Source organism: Anser brachyrhynchus, assembly GCF_964034855.1.
Source record: "Anser brachyrhynchus genome assembly, chromosome: 1".
Classification (NCBI taxonomy): domain Eukaryota; kingdom Metazoa; phylum Chordata; class Aves; order Anseriformes; family Anatidae; genus Anser; species Anser brachyrhynchus.
This window is the reverse complement of record NC_137694.1, coordinates 49,806,643-49,823,680: the sequence shown is the minus strand read 5'-3', so window position 1 is coordinate 49,823,680 and position 17,038 is coordinate 49,806,643. Positions and strand designations below refer to the sequence as shown.

The following is a 17,038-nucleotide window of genomic DNA, read 5'->3' as shown; positions in this document are numbered from 1 at the left end:
CTTTCCTAGTTCCAAATGTCAAGTTAAACCTTCATGAGACTGATAAATAGACTGAAGATTCAGTGCTGTTGTCATGATGGCTACATAGTCATCATTGTTGGTTACAATAAGTACAGTTGTTATAGCTGGGAAAATGTAAGGGGAAAGGCTGTGAAATATAGCAACATGAAATGCTGTACTAAACTTCACAGAAGTATTCTAAGACAATTGTTCAAGAAGATGGATTTGTACAGTATGCAGATTACATGAAATATCATGACTGTAAATCCTGTAAAAAAAAAAAAAGTTGTCTAAAAATGGAGTAATATTCTGATCATAGGTTTGATTACTGAACATACCAGTCCACTTGATTTGAACACATTAATTTGGAGATGTGAACCTATTATAACTTGTATGTGCCTATTGCATCAGGCATTACTTTAACAGTTTAAAAAGTCTCCTTTGCTACATTTGCTGCATTTTTTTTGTTAAGTTGAAGAAAGCAGCTTGACAAATAAATAAATAAATAAATAAATAAATAAAATCTTCAAATCCCTTGAGAAGAACAATGAAGAAGAAATTATACCTTTTTATTAAGAAACCTTGTGTGAAAAAATGAGATTGGGTCTCTGAAGTACAAGTACAACAGCAATGGCAAATTGGCTTTATTTAGTAAGGTAGTGGTTGTCCATCTGCTTTTTCTTTAAGACAGGGTTTGCAAATGTGTTTTCTTGTTGCTTTTGGGCAGAAAAAAACATTCAGATGAAGCCACAAGTGGACATGGCTTCATGATTTTTTTTGCCTAGGGTGAAAAGACATTTGAGGTTGAGTATCCTGTAAGTATTAGGTCATCCACTGATTTACAGCTTTACTTCTGCAATTTTCTAGACAAAGGAAAACAAAACCATTATCCTTTCCTTTGAAAATGTACTTTACATGTACCTTTCATGAAACAATATTTCAACAAAAGAGAGCTTGGTGACTTGAGGCAATATGTTACCTACAGATACTTTATTTTTAATTGTCTTCTGCCTGTATTGCTTACTTTCAGACTACATCCTCTATATGCTTATACAGCTTGGTATTAGCTGAAATAGGAATAAAATGGTTTGAGCTTTCTTAAAAGAAACTCCTCTTTTTTAGGGTTTCCCACTGCAAATAGAGAGCATGATATTACAACTAAAAGGTTTTGCTATGGAAGGCTGTCATGGAATCATAACAAGTTTATCGGTGTTTGGAAACTCGTGTTTTCCACTGATGGCAATGGCTGCTCGTCTGGATTTCTCAGCTGAGCAGTCTCCATAGTTATTTTTCCACCACAGCTAGTAGAGTATGATAGCACTGTCTAAGCTACACGTCTCAGTGAAGCCTGATTGCCTTTTCAGGGCTGGCTAGCTTTGCTTTCTTAACATCTGGAGGGAGTGTTATATGATTCTGACTTCAACATAAATCAGATTTATTGCAGTTTGCATGTAGTGATTTGTATTTATGTACCAAAGTTTAGATTTGAGGATATTACATAAAATCCCAGACTGTATCATTAAACAGTTACACTACAGTATTTATTAACCAGTTTTCTACTGAAAACAAGTTTGCCATGTATTCATAAGTTGGAGTTTTACTTCTGGCATATATATATATTTGTTATAATAATTACAGAATGTTCCAGAAGGGCTATGAAACTGGTATGTTTCCACAATCTCTTTATGTAACACTTACTATATGTACAGCGTATATCTGCTTTTCAAGGATATTGCAATAAAATGTGCAAATTATAATCTCTTTAAGGCAATGACTTTTCACTCCAAAAGCATTGCTAGCAGTCAGCAATGAAAAAACACAGCAAGATACATATAGCTTGTGGTCACAAGGTACATCAGATGTGATCACTGTTACAAGTCTCCTTTCCCTGAAGGAATTTCTTCATTGAATGTCCTGAAGAAAGAAAGCCTATTGAATAGTCTTGGTAATTTTCTCTGCAGGGTCAGAAAATGTGCAAATTAGAGGTTGCCAAAAATATTTCACAGGCGCACACACAGACTAAGACCTTGTACTTGTCTTTAAAAAGCCAAAGAGTCTCAAGTCTAGCAAGTAGAGTAAAGACATGTCAAGTGATGAAATCAAATGTGAATGTAAAAGCTTTTCTCTGCTAAAAAAGAACACAGCCTTTAGATGAATATTAGCAAACCCTACTATGTCATATTGCTACAATCAGCATCTCTCTGGGAAATAAGAATACATTAGTTCAGGTCAATATCTGCACTCCCATCAGACAAAATTACCTAACTGTCTTTGTCTGGTAATGATAATGACATTGCTAGCCTCCAGGGAGTTGACGTCACACAACTAAGCAACTCAGGAAGAGCAGAGTACATAAGTGAACCAGCAAAGACCTACACAGCTATGGACTGATTCAACTGATGGATGCTGCACTAATGCTGCCATGCAAAAATCCAAATGTGCTTCAAGATTCAAGATAAGAAAATAGGTAAATAGCAAATGAGTGTTTTAGGTATATAACCAGTAGTAAGTGACCCATTTGAAAGGAAACACTTAAAGAACAGAAAGGTGTCTGAATCAAATCTACTGTGGTCCATTCATTCTCAGATGTACATGTGTGAATGGTGTATCTACATTTGTGATGGTTAATGTTCCTTTCCACTGTAAATAATGGAAATCCTCTGCCTCACCTCTTCTACTGTTAATAACTCTCTACTTATGCACCTGCCTACCTAGTTATGAATATCCACATGTGTTCCAAAACCAGCTAGGAAAATGGAACTAAATGTCAAAGCCTGTGAGTAAAGTGTGCCAACTGTATTATTAGCATTAAGGTAAAGGTGGCATGTAATTTTTTTTTGCCATTAAATAAAGAATGAATATGCACTGTTTGTTTTATAAGAAAGGAACTGTGAGTTTATCAGTGTGATTACAGGGGTTAAGGTAGGAGGATTTTTTCATGTTTGTTCAAGGGTTTACATGAAGCTAATTCTCTCTGTGTATTGCATTTATTTAATTAAAAGAGAGGCTCAGTCAATATTGCTGTAGCAAAGCCAAGGCATGTCTGAACTCATTAAGTAGGTTTTGTACACTGACAATGATGAAAGACCTGCTGCTGGTGCTGCTGCAAGTCCATTTAGGTTTTATTTGACATCATGTTACTTTGCCTGTGCTGTCAAAGCCTGTATATGAAGTAGAATACCATGAAAAAACAGTAGATCTGAAAAGGTACCAGGGATTTCTCAGGTGCTACACGGACACTACTTCATTTGCCTATACTGTTGCCTGGCTTTCAGTACAGCAGGTTTGGGCAATCTGCTTTTAGCTCCCTTGGCTCCCTTAACCATCTCAAAATGGTGCCTGTTCTCTCTCCACAGTCTCCTCCAAATAGCTGCATGTGGGAGGAGATACCTGCAATACAGCTTCTTCTACCCGCACTCCACCTCACATATGTTTGAGATGGGAAAAAGTGGGGCAGTTGCAGGCATCCTAACTCATCTTCAACTTGTGAAAGGAATTAGCTTGCTGAAGCTAACTTCTGCTGTGGATGATTTTCAGCCCACTGGACTGCCAGGGAAAGAACTGCCGTTAGAGGATGTTGCTTACCTAATATCATGACTGTGTAGTCAGGTTTTTGTAGGGCATTCATAAAGGCTGACTTAGCCCACTCAGGCTCATGTCTCCAGACTGTCTCTATAGCCAGGGCAGAGGCAGTAGAGCATGCAGGAGCATCACAGGATTCTGTTTCTTTCCACTGGCTGCAGAGGTGATTAGCCTCACTGGGCTAAAGTTAGCTTCCATGAAAACTCTTTTAGTTAGACTTTTATCAAAATGAGTGCTTCAGGGTTGAGCAGATTAAATTCCTATAGCTGCATTTTGACATGCTGTTTTGCTTTATTTCTCTCTGCACAGTGCCGCTTAAGCACTGCCCAGAATTTTTAGAAGCTTCAGATCTGATGTGATTCATCCATTTTGAACAGCTTTTCAATGTTAGCCAGAGAAGATCCATTTTATTCCCTCTTTTCACCTCCAAATTAGATGAAAAGGTCTGTCTGTGTTCATCATTTCTTTGTTCATCAGTTCCCTTTAATGACTTCTGAGCACTTTGGTTATTTTCAGCCCCATTTACAAGAGAGTAGAAGTCTCAAAAATGTTAGTTCACTCAAAAACAAACAAAACAAAACAAAATAACAACACTAATAACAAAGAACACCAACAACAAACAGCAGAAGAAAAGCTGAGGGAATGGGGTTTGGTTAGCCTGGAGAAGAGTGCACCAAGAGTGGCAAGACACCATCCCTCTGGTGCCTACAAGGAGGCCACCAAAGAGCCAAACTCTTTACAGTGACGCATAGCAGAAGTACAAGGGGAGTAACCCAAATGGGAGAGCTTCAGGTGTGATACTAAGGAGGAGCTGTTTCCCGAGGAGGACGGTCAAGTAGTGGAACAAGGACCCAGAGCAGCTCTGCATTCATGTGAGGTTTCAACAACAACCTGAATGAAGCCCTGAACAGCTTGGTGTGACCCAGAGGTGACGCTGCTCTAAGCAAGGGGTTGCACTAGAGACCTTCTGAGGTCCCTTCCAGCCTGGATTATTTTGTGATTCTGAATTTTATCCATAGAGGGCGTTAAGCACTGCTAAATTTAAGCATTAGTGCCTAACCAAATCCAAGATGAGAACTCATAATATTTTTTTCATGATCTGCAAGAGGAAATATTTAAAGATCTGTCTGTCTGTCTATCTATCTATCTATCTATCTACCTATCTATTCAAACTACATAACTACATCAAATTATAAATTTATATGCAATAACCTGGAGAAGTAAAGAGATGGTATTTGAATGTTGTGCCCCTGTGAATCTTGGCACTACACATGACAGAAGTGTTTTTAGATCCATTTTTGCAACGGTGTTCTGGGATTCAAGATCCTTGCCTTCAGCATTGTCTCCTGATGATTACTTTCTGCTTGCCAGTGTTAGCCTTAGCTACACATGATTTATAGTCTCTTAACAGGTAGCTGCTGAGTCCAACACATTTTGATGACAGAAATCCCTACCAGCTTCACCAAGGCCATGATTTCACCCTGTGTGCCCAGACAGGAGAAGCCCAAACCCTGCTGCCGGCACTAAGCCACAATAACAACAGCATCATCCAAACACCAAAAGAAAAGATTGTGCAGGATACCCATAACTTTAACAAAAGAAGCAGTAACAACATGATTGTGCATCTAGTATCAGGCCCTGCTGTGGTCTCAGTTCCGTTTCATCTGCCAGCTCTTTCCTCAAAGGGCACATTTTGACTGAAGAGGAATCAATCCCTCTGATTTAAACTCGGTAAAATGTTTCCCTTGAGGCACAGTCTGGCCTTCAGACTGACCTGACATGGTCACTCTTCTGTATGCTAGAGATTCACTCTAGCATATGTGTTCACAACAAAGTGAGGATTTCCAGGGCTGCTCCAGAATTCTTGTTTTGGCAGAAAAAGCCAGCAGAGGCTTGCCCATAATGCTACACTGATGGAGCTACACTATATGCAGGACATGAGGCTGCTCTGCCCAGTGAGGTTGCTCCCATGCCTTGTGGATATAGTCATAGAATCCTAGAATATACTGAGTTAAAAGGGACCCACAAGGATCATTGAGTCTAACTCCTGGCTCCACACAGAACCACCCAAAAATCAAACCAAGCTGAAAGCTGCAATGAGGTCTCCCCTCAGTCTCCCTTTGTCTAAGCTGAACAAACCAAGTATTCTCAGCTGCTTCTCATATGTCTTGCCCTCTAGACCCTTCACTTCGTCATAGCCTTCCTTTGGACACTCTCTAATAGCTTTATGTCCTTATACTGCAGCATCCCAAACTGCACACAGTACAGAGGAGAGCAGGAAAATCCCTTCCCATGACCAGCTAGCAATATTGTGCTTGATGCACCCAGGGTATGGTTGGACTTTTTGGCTGCCAGGAACACTGTTGACTCATGTTCACATCAGTTTATAAGTGCTAAAACTGTTTTAATAGAATGGACATGCAAGCATTTCAAATCTTGGTAATAAATTAAGAAAAATCTAATTTTTTATTTCTTAAATACTCATCCAAAAAGATTATTAGGGTGCTTAGTCCATATTACTTTCCAATTGCATTCACATCACAAAACTGTTCTTACTTGAAATCTTTATGGTACTTAGTAATTTTTGTGTGTTAAATGTATTTTTTCCCTCAAAAAATATCCTTTAGAATTAAGAAAAGGAAATTTATATCTAAATGAGATATTTTTATGCAGTTTTGCTTTTAAAGAGTCTGCTCATATCTTTTGGCAAATATTTTTACAAAGTAGCTGCAGAAAACAAAAAAAGCTATTTAATATTTTATTTTAATGTAACACTATATTTGAATGATTATTTGGATGGGTTTCCTATGCTACCCCATGTAGCACATACATGCGTGTCGAATACCTTCATTACAATCAGTCTTGAGAAAAAATTGGTGTGCCTCAAGCAAAAACTAAAAAAGTTGAAACAAGCAATCTGGTCACTGTTTATCTACACACAGGCACACATGCCTCACATTCCTACTGACATACATTTATCTTTTCCCTACTGACTCCTTTCTTTTCTGGTTCTTCATGTTGGTTATAGTTGTTTTCATTATTTTTTTTCTATTTTTATCCTACATTTACTAAGTGATTTATAACCAAAATCATGCTCCCTGTCCTAAACAATTTGCATGCTGATTAGACTAATGTGCCACAGGATACTGATGTACTTCACTGATTTCTACAATAAAACCCAAAATGATTCATTGTGTAACAATTCCTTCAGGTCATTAGATTACTGTGGCAGGTGCTGTTTTATCTGCAAATTCCAACAAAAAATAGTTTCCTGCAATATGAGATTATGATGATGGGAAAATTATAATGCTTGGAATATTTCTGCAACATATGTCAGCTACTTTATTTCCATGGGTTGGACAAGAAAGTGAAGAACCCATAGAAGAATGTACTGGTTTTGAGAAAAGAGGAAAAAATGCTTCTGAAGAATTTGATATAGAGTTGATGTTATGTATATTCTAAACACAGTGTTAGCCTAATGTAATTCTGGAAGTTAATAATATCACTTTTAATGGAGTCAAACTCAAAATATTGGTGATAGAAGGAAAAGAAGAAATGCTTTCACCAGATTTCTGTTTTCTAGTATCTGTCTGTGCATAGAGATCTATGTACTCCACACATATATATACTCACATAGAATACATGGTGGAATAGATATATTACTGGAAAAGGCAATAGATATTTGCCCACATCTTATGTCTAAAACTTAGAAGATATAACAGAAAGGAAAATATACTTTCCAGGCTGACCTCCTGTGCCCATCATCATGGTATCTCAATATGTTCACAAGAACATTAATTGCTGTGCCTGTTCTTTCTCACACACGGTTCTTTTTACCTCTCCATTCTTTTCATGTGCAAGACTTAGGAGATGGAACTGGATTCATTTCTAAATATTATTAGAGAGTGGCTGGGGATATTTCGTTTGTTCAACTTGAAGAGGATACTGAGGGGCAACCTCATCATGATTTACAGCCTCCTCATGAGAGGGAGCGGAGGGGCCAGCACTGATCTCTTTGCTCTGGATCCAAGCAACAGGACCCAAGGGAACAGCTTGGAGCTGTGACAGGGGAGGGTCAGGCTGACTGTTAGGAAAAGGTTCTTCACCAAAAGTGTGTTGGGCACGGGAACAGGCTGCCCAGGGAAGTGGTCACAACACCAAGCCTGCCGGAGTTCAAGGAGCATTTGAACAACAGTCTCAGACGTATGGCTTGATTTTGAGTGGTCCTGTGTGGAGCCAGGAGCTGGACTTGATGATCCTTGTGGGTCCCTTCCAAATAAGGATATTATGTGGTCCTATGATTTTATAATATGCAATGCAGTTTTCTTAATGAGTCACATAAAGAAAAGACAGATTTCATTTTGATTGTGGGGTAGCTTAGTTCTTGTGAGGTTGTGTCTCATAGTCTTTCAGAGATTTACAAGGAAACATGAAATTGGACAAAATAAGGACCTTCAGGATCTGAGCATCATTGCCACTGGGGAAACTAAAATCTGTTTATGGAAACCAGATTTTGCAGTATTGGCTCTGTTATATCCATAATGTCATAGCAGCATTAGAGTATGCTCAGTTCTGACAAGAAACTGGGAAGACCTGTAACGCTTCCTTAACCCAGTGTTAGCCACATGGGTCTCTCTCTGAAGCGTAGCAAGCTGAAGTGCATGTGCTTCCAGTGTCCCAGATGGTTCTTGTACAATCCCTATAACTTTCAGACTTTTATTTCCTTCCTGCTTTTCCTTCCAAAATGCCACTGACTATGAATAACTTAATTTGCCTGCCAGAGTTCTCTATCACTTTCTCCAGCCTTAAGAGAGTAACTTTCTAACACTGTGTTTCAATGTCTTCTGGCAGAATATTTTCCATCTGCTTTTTAGATGTGTGAGTGTGGGAGGGGCAGAGGAGGCTGGGATAGCGGGGGTGGTGTCAGGGAAAGATGCCAAGACATACTGCTCTCACTGAGATGATCTACTGCTTCCTTTCTGTTTCCACACAGCTTGATACACTGCTCGCGCTTCCCTTAGGTGTGGCCGCTGTTCCTCACATTTCCCCGATGTAAGGATAAAAAAGAAAAGAGAAGAAGAAAGTGAATTCCTCTATAGATAACTTTCAGATTCTATAGGGATCAGAACAGTTTGTGAAATACAGCTTTTATACAGTTATTCTGGGCTTTTCTTTGAACCTTGCAGTGTAACTAACATGAAAAGCGTTTGAAGTAAGAGCACTGCTCTGAGTGGACAGAGAGAGCTGGACAGGAACATGGATACCCAGAAGGAAGTGGAGCTGGACACCATCCCTATCAAAGTAGATAACTTGCAACGTCATTCTGTGAACAGGGAGTACAAGGAGTCTTCTGGTTATCACAAAAGGAAAATAACATAAGCAGCAACAGTTTTCCAAGATACAAAGAGGAATAAAATAAGTTTATCTGCCATGTGGAATTTAATGATTCAGCTTTTCAGTGAAGATACACATACTACAAGAAGTTTTTCTCCATTTGGACTGGGAGTCATAAAGCTGGTAAATCTTCCCTTAACTCTAGACATGTATTTGGAGTGATTTTTTGGAATGTTACGTAACTAATAAGAAGTTGTAAGAGACATCTTGAAGTAGCCTCTAAGATCGCATTGTAATAGTTATGTAAGAAGAAGCAGCTACTTTGGTTAGTTTGTGAAGTTCAAGAAACATGACAGCAGGCATTATGCTTAGCATGGAACATATTAATGGTGGATTAAATAATACAGTACCCTGTTGTGAAACACCAGTCAGGCAGTGTGTTGCTTGTTGCTGTACCTAATGTGGTGCACCCCATCACATTCAACCATGAGTACTAAGCTAAGCTGTGCATGGCCTTTATGTAAACAGGGACCACTCAGAAATCCTCCCCACACTTGCCACAAGACAAGGAACTGAACTTGTTCTGTGGAGCACTATTAGATCATGGAAACTGAATGAAAAAAGTTTTGTGCAGCTCTGATGTTGACGCATAGCAAGGAAAATGGCTGTTGATTGGTCAGTTTCCTTTGAAATCTTATGCATTTATTCCTTCTGATTTCTATTAAACTCAGTAACATTTCATCCAAGTTTTATAATTTCTCAGTGGATAACTGGCTATTAAACATAGTAGTGTTTTATCCAGACCATGTATTTTCTTTAATAGATAATAGCTTTAGCCTATCTGTACGACTGACAGGGAATTGGATAAGAATCTCCAGTTCTTGGAAGATGTAATGTAAAATTATCTCACTGAGATGTTCATGGAATAAAAGCCTGATTTTTTTTTCTTTTTTTTTTTTTTTCTTTCTAAGAATCATTAAAGCTTAATTAGCAAGTTTTACCATTACAAAGTAGTGAATTTATTTGCTGATATCTATTTGTTAATGTTATACAGTGGATATTTTAAAGCTTTTCTTACTCTGTAGTCTTAACTGTGTTTGACTGTTGAAAATCTACATACAGCTGACTAATTAATTTATACTTTGTCAAAGTTAGGAAACACTTTGAATAGCAATTCAGAAGAACTTCATGCACTGCTTAAGTTAGATTGTTGCTCCATGTACCTTGCAGTGTGTACAAGACAAAGGCAGAATCTACAGCTTTGTTCTATTTTGCATTAAATTGTGGGGTTCTTTTTTTTTTTTTTTTTTCTTTTTGAGCATACGCCACCAAGCATGCTAATGAACCAGTCAAAGAATCAGCTGTACTAACAGTTAATGAGAATTCAAAGAGATTTATTTAGCCTAGCATCATCATTTCAGTGAAGATTCAAAGAGGATTAATTTGATTTATGTCAAAATGGAGGAATCTTTATATAACCTGCAGTCAAACTTTCATGAATATATTTATGCAGACTCACAGGATTCTTCAAATTCATGTGTAAAAGGCTATGGAAGAAGAAGACAATATTTATTTATATGCAAATTATTCTTTTTGTGTAGAAAATCTATTTCAGATTTCAGATGTGTTTATATCTCTCCTCTTTGCAATGCTTGAGAACTTACAGGATAAAATTTGGAGCTGCTGAAATAATTAAGTTTTGAATTTGATTTTAATGGGCTACAGAATTCATCTACAAAAACTGATGGGTAGACATCACTGAGAAAAACTGTACAACATAATACTTAAGGGCAGTCTAACATACCTCAGATCAGCTTTTATTTCTGGGATACATGTCACATACACAGAGTACACATAAGTGTAGCAAAAACATTTTATCTGCTCTCTTTTGGAGAAGCTGGATGACTCACATCTTTCTCATACCCAAGTAAAAAAACTCACGCTAATAACACCATTACACTGCACCAAAGCCTCATGTACAACTATAGCATATATGGAAAAGATAGATGATTCCAGCATCAGCAGGATTTGTAAACACATTACTGTTCCTCAAACACCATATCATTACCATTTCCAGGAACTGTGCATGGCATCCTGAAGTGGCTTTTCATATGCCATTTCCATTGTCCTTCATGCTCTACTGCTTTCACACAATGACCCCATATCATGCATGATGATACTGTGAGTCACAGATGGCTTTAATACAAAAAGCCTTGTGTTAAGCCATTTTCTTCATGTACACATTGGAATCCAAATTATTCGTGAGTAACTGTACTTTTGTTGGACAACTTGTGATACCTAAACTTCAAATTCATAAGATTATTCAAGCATGGCCAGAAAAGAAAGAAAATGTAATATGCAGTATCAAGTGTCCTGACCAGCTCTTACAATGTCCTTCTTCTTTTTATTTAAATATTTTATTTTATTTTATTTATTTTATTTTATTTTATTTTATTTTATTTTATTTTATTTTATTTTATTTTATTTTATTTATTTTATTTTATTTTATTTTATTTTATTTTATTTTATTTTATTTTATTTTATATTTTATTTTATTATTTTATTTTATTTTATTTTATTTATTTTATTTTATTATTTTATTTTATTTTATTTTATTTTATTTTATTTTATTTTACTTGTTGTCTAGTAGGGTTTTTTAAACAATGGGGAGAATTATGTCCAATGTACATGAATGCAGTCCTTTGTCTGGTCTGGAGCTCTTTCCAAGGCTTTAGGTGTGTTTATTACTGGCAGCAGATGTTAATACAAGACCATCCATGAGAAGCAAAAGTGCTTTACTAGTTTTAAATACTCACATGTATGTGCTTACTACGTTATCAGAATAAAGATGTGCAGAGTGATACAGCATTCTTGCCCGCAGAACTGTAAAAGAACAATAAGCACACAAAAAGTATACAAAGTTGAGCTAGTGCAGATTCTGTGGTCATCAAGAGACATTCTGCAACACATCAGTGGCAGCAAAGTCTGCTGAGCTACAGCCACTTCAAAATCCCATAAGAAATTTCAGGAAAAAAAAAAAAGAAAAGAAAAAAGAGAGATATTTTTAACAGAATAATATCTATTTCTCCCTAAACTGAAACTGAGTCTGAAAAACAATGGTAGAAAATTCAGTAACTCCAGCAGGATGGATGAAGTCTGGTTTCCCATTGATCTGTGTTCTCTGATCTTCATACCCTACTCACCAGCATTTGGCCCAGAAGGCCAACGGCATCCTGGCCTGCATCAGAAGTAGTGTGGCCAGCAGGACAAGGGAAGTGGTTGTCCTCTTGTATGTGGCACTGGTGAGACTGCACCTTGAATATTGTGTTCGGTTTCAGGCTTCTTACTGCGAGAAGGATATTGAGTTGCTTGAGTGTGTGCAGAGTAGAGCAACAAAGCTGGTAAAGGGACTAGAAACCTAGACTTATGAGGAATGACTGAGGGAACTGGGGCTGCTTAGTGTGGAGAAGAATAGGCTGAGGGGAGACCCCATCACTGTCTATAGCTACCGGAAAGGAGGTTGCAGTGAGGAGGGTGTCAGTCTCTCAGCTGACAAGAGATAAGATGTGAGGATACAGTCCCAAGTTGCATCAGGTGAGGATTAGATTGGCTATTGGAAAGAGTTTCTTCACGGTGTGTTTGTGTGTGCATGTGATCAAGCATTAGAACAGGCTGTTTGAGTGGTGGAGTCCTTGACCCTAGGGGTACTTAGATGTGTGGAAATGGCACTAAGGGATATGGTTTAGGGATGGGACTTGGTAGGTCAGGTTGATGGCTGGACTTGATAATCTTGAAAACTTTTTCTGACATAGATAATTTTATGCTTCTATGATTCTGTGATATTTCTCCACATCTGCAAGCCTCTTTTCTGATAGCTCTCCTCCTTCCCTGTCCCAGGGTTCCTGAACGAGTGTTTTGGAACTGCTGATCCTTGGGGGCTACTGGCAGTCCACAGAAATCCAGATGTTTGTCAATAAAGAAAAAAAAAATCCCTAAAGACTCGTACATGCAAACAGTCATAGAAAGCTGGGAAAACAGAAGAAGTTAATTAAAATTTAGAGCTGATCCCAGTTTCAGCTTGATGATAAATGAAAAATGATCTTTAGCAGTCCTGCACAAGGTATTTTCTGAAATGGCTAGGCAAACCTTGAATTAAAACTAGCTGAGAAATAATATCCTAGCCATAACAATTTCTTGACATGTTGCTTATCTGTCATATTAGGCAAGAGCACTGCTTGCTGTGGTGGGTTTAGACCTACCTGCAAACTGGCTGACTATCTAGTGAAGAAGAGCTGATAGGTGCTTCAGCAGGGAAAGTTTATTGCCAGTGGCTGAGTCCATGTTTCACCCTCACTGGTACCAGTCTGAGTCTCTCTCTCTTATCTAGACATCAGTTTTTAGAAAACTTACAGGAACATGATATCTTTCAGACCTTTTCTTTTTGTCATCTTGCAACTGTCTAACTAATTAGGCAATTATTAGCTGGTACTGATAGATGAATTCAAAGACCTTATTTGCTAAAAAGAAATAATAAAAAAAATCCCAGTTAAAAATAGAATTATAACTATGTTCCAGGTGCCATTTTCAGCATGACCTTAATTAAAGGCTCACTTTGGCGTGTAGCATATACATACTAAGCAATCAGATCCTTTTAATGTGAAGAAGTCTACATTTAATTTCAATGAAACAGGAAAAATTAAAATCTGCACAGAGTAGTTAATGCTGAGTTGGTCTAAACATTGACTGTTACTGCAAAATGCAGGTTATGCGTTCAGTAAGTTGTGCTACGATAAATCTGTTACATAAAGTCAGGTCATGTGAATGTGATGCCATTAAATGTGATAGGTTATAAAATCAGCTCTGAACAAAAATCCATTACAGTTTCTCATTCTTGCCTTGACAAGGAATATAATGTTTGTGGTGGTCTGCACTATCTTTGATCTGAACATATGGTGATATTATTTTCCCTGTTAAAAGAGTGAATGTACTCTTCCTTGATCCAGATTATAATTCTAAACAGCAATCATCTATATTCCATTATGTTATAATGTGTATATATTACAGATATCAAAAAATTAATTTTAGGCTATACAGCCTGCAGTCAGTAGGATGGTAGCAGTATGAGGCTCAGCACAAACTAACCACTTATATACTTTGCTTTTTCAGCTTTTAATCTGTCATTGAACCCAACATTTTCCCTGTCACTTGTACCTGAATTAGCTAGTATAAAGCTAACGCCAGGTATTTCCTGTCATATGTAATGCAAGAGCATTGTAAACAGTAAAACATAGGATGGAAACCCCCAAAGTTTGTGCCTTATCTTTCTGGAGAAAGATAAATATGGGAACAAATATCTTGACAAATCAGACAGTGCTACAACTGTTTAACAAAAGGAATTCCCTTTTATTTCTGTTGTCTCACTACTGTGTGAGAGACGTGGCAGGTTTCCCTCATATATACCATCTATGCTTCCAAATCTGAGATCCATGTCCTATGAGACAAGAAACAAATATTACATAACTGAGATCATATCCTCCCTAGAGTGACTTAACAGAATCACATCAGTTTCCAGAAGCCTGGAAATAAAAAGATTTAAATAAAACATTTCTTTCTTTTTCTAGAAGGAGAGAAAAAATAATCATTGCATAAAAACAAACAAGCAAACAAACAAACAAGCAAACAAACAAACAAACAAAAACAAAACACAGGACCGTATTAGAGATATTGGAAATTTTTGAGGCAACTTACCTTAGTGACATAGCTTTCGAAGCATCAGATATCGGATGTTTCTGCAGGTTTTTTTTTGGAAAACAGGTGACCCAAAAATAAATAAGTAATAACAAACATTATTAAATCAACCTTGAGCTCAAGCTTTTTCAGTGGCTATTCACAGCAGAACTCTGAATATTTTTGATGGTGTTCAATGAAAGGAGTTATATTCTTCTCTAAGAAAGTATGTCATAGAATGTTTATGGAATATTTAACATGATCCTGTGCCATATAAGTAAACTGTAGAAAGAATAATATATAAATTACCAGGAGAGAACATTCATCCGCTTATTTCTCTCTTGAACTTCCTTTTATCATATACTGTGGATGGTATCAAGTTCTAATTTGCTATATTTATAATCTGTTCTTTTTCTAGAGGTAAAAGATGAGACATGAATAATGTTCTAGGTATGGAGATTTGCTAAGCAAATTATCTGTAAGGCTTCACACATAATAATATTCCCTTGAATTTTAGACTGTGGCCCCACTTTTAAAAAGCATATGCTGCACATGGAAATACTTCATAACTCTTTGGAAGTGAAATGAAAGTATATTTTAAGATTTGAAAATGTCAGGAAATCCTGCTTTATTTATTTTTTTTCTCAATTAATGCAAAGGAAAAGATTTACAGCTGAAAAGTGAAGGTTTTGTATAATTAAGTAACTCATGGAATAAGAAATCAGATGTGTAATATGAACCTTTAGATACCAACTCATCTCTCTGAAGGGACTAGAAAATAACATGAATCACAGGTTACCTGGGCTGTATTTTCAATGAATGCATTACTCCCCACTCTAGGAATTCTGCTGTTGTCTGTGGTGTTCAGGAAATCACTTATACTCCACTCCCACCTCATCCACTTATGGATGGGAAATTTAATCTGGACAAAGGATGTAATTCACCCATTCTGAGTGGTATTACATTCCCCCATGTCTGGTTAACATGTCTTGCTCAAAAGCGCAAAGATAGCTCAATTAATTTAAACTTACAAAATACTCTGCCCCAGTCCTTACAGACAGTCCAGACCAGTAAGGCAGACATATTTTTTTTTGCTCTTATGTGAGGTCTGCCTCCTTGGTTCATCTGGAGTCGTATTTAATAAAACCTGGGTTATTTCAGGGGGTTTATATGACTGGTGGTGGTCTCACTTCCTTGAACTCTGCTAGAGAGACATTAAATTGTGGCGTTTATTCTTCTGATAAAGGCTTTATTACAGGACATTGGGAAGTGATTGATAGCACGTGGTGGCAGGAGGGTGGGTAGAAGTTCCTTGGATCAGATATCTACACTATCGTTTCCAGTGATTATAAGGACTCAGGTCTGAAAATTTCAGTGTTCCCGTATAGTCTTATGTCCTGTTTCAGAAAGATGGGGTGTTACCAGTGGAGGCAACAGTAAGAAACCTGTAAGATTCTGAAGCCACATTTCCCTGTCCCCTTCTTTCCATTTGCCTTGAAGGCCACACACAGATTTTCTTTCTATAGCAATGGTGAAGAAATTGCACAGTAATTTCAAAATGTTTCCTGGAACTAGAGAGCGAACAACATATTCAGATACAGATATGAACTGCAAAAACAGTATGTAACAGTTCATAAAGTGAAACAAACAGTGTTAAACTACCTTTTCTACAAGACCCCACCCAGTCAGCTGGGATGGCAGCTTTGGTTGCACTATCACCAATGACATCATCTTCTCCACATTTGCCCACGCACACACACATACACACCCCCACCCCCACCACTAGCAACAAACACAACTGGAGACTTTCAAATTAATAAGAGTTCCAAGTAGACATCTCAAGATTTCTTTCATTGTGTAGAAATATCACCCCATGCAAATGTTTCAGGGCTATTATTTAACCATATTCTAGAAAAGAGAACAGGTAGTACTTAGAGTCAGTCTGAAAGGTATCTCCAGGTTGGTGACTTTCTAGGATGTCTGCTCCTTTCTATGAATCTGCTTTTCCTCTGGGATAGTCTGAACTGGATTATCTGAAACAATAATTGTGTTTGAAAACAGTTCACTACACTTTGACTAAAAAAGAAAAAAAAAAAAAAGATCATTTCCATATTTGTCTTTTCTTACCTCTGTTTATGTGTTGGAGTCCAGTCTTAATTGAAGTCCTATTTTGTTGGTGTTTGGTTCTACTGTGACATTAACAACTTAATATTGCTTTCATCTTCCCTTTGTTTTTGCTTTGAAATATGTACAGAGGTCCTGACACAGGTTATCACTTCCTATTTCTGATCTTTTTATTTCTGTAACATGCAAATGAACAGTAATACAATATAAAGCCTAGCTCAGATCTCCTTATGCTTAATTGTTTATAGCTTCTCACCTACAGACAGGGAAA

At 37.3% G+C, this 17,038-nt stretch overlaps 1 protein-coding gene and 1 long non-coding RNA gene across 3 annotated transcripts in view; one reads left to right on the top strand and one right to left on the bottom strand.

Moving 5' to 3' along the window:
- The window catches only part of LOC308191281 (uncharacterized protein), a 156,592-nt gene that overhangs the window by 121,143 nt on the left and 18,411 nt on the right, over window positions 1–17,038 (top strand). Inside the window, exon 1 of one of the 2 annotated variants that reach the window (XR_013947861.1) lies at window positions 8,960–9,099. The exons of the other annotated variant lie outside the window; for it this stretch is intronic. The gene's annotated coding sequence lies outside the window, so the exon portion shown is untranslated. Of the gene's footprint in view, window positions 1–8,959; window positions 9,100–17,038 lie in introns of those variants that run through there. 2 annotated transcript variants of the gene reach the window in all.
- The window catches only part of LOC308191980, a 66,581-nt gene continuing 58,635 nt past the window's right edge, over window positions 9,093–17,038 (bottom strand). The window contains exons 2-3 of the long non-coding RNA XR_013948441.1: window positions 16,575–16,676; window positions 9,093–14,705 (exon numbers count right to left, since the gene is read on the bottom strand). This is a non-coding gene — a long non-coding RNA (uncharacterized lncRNA). The remainder of the gene's footprint in view (window positions 14,706–16,574; window positions 16,677–17,038) is intronic.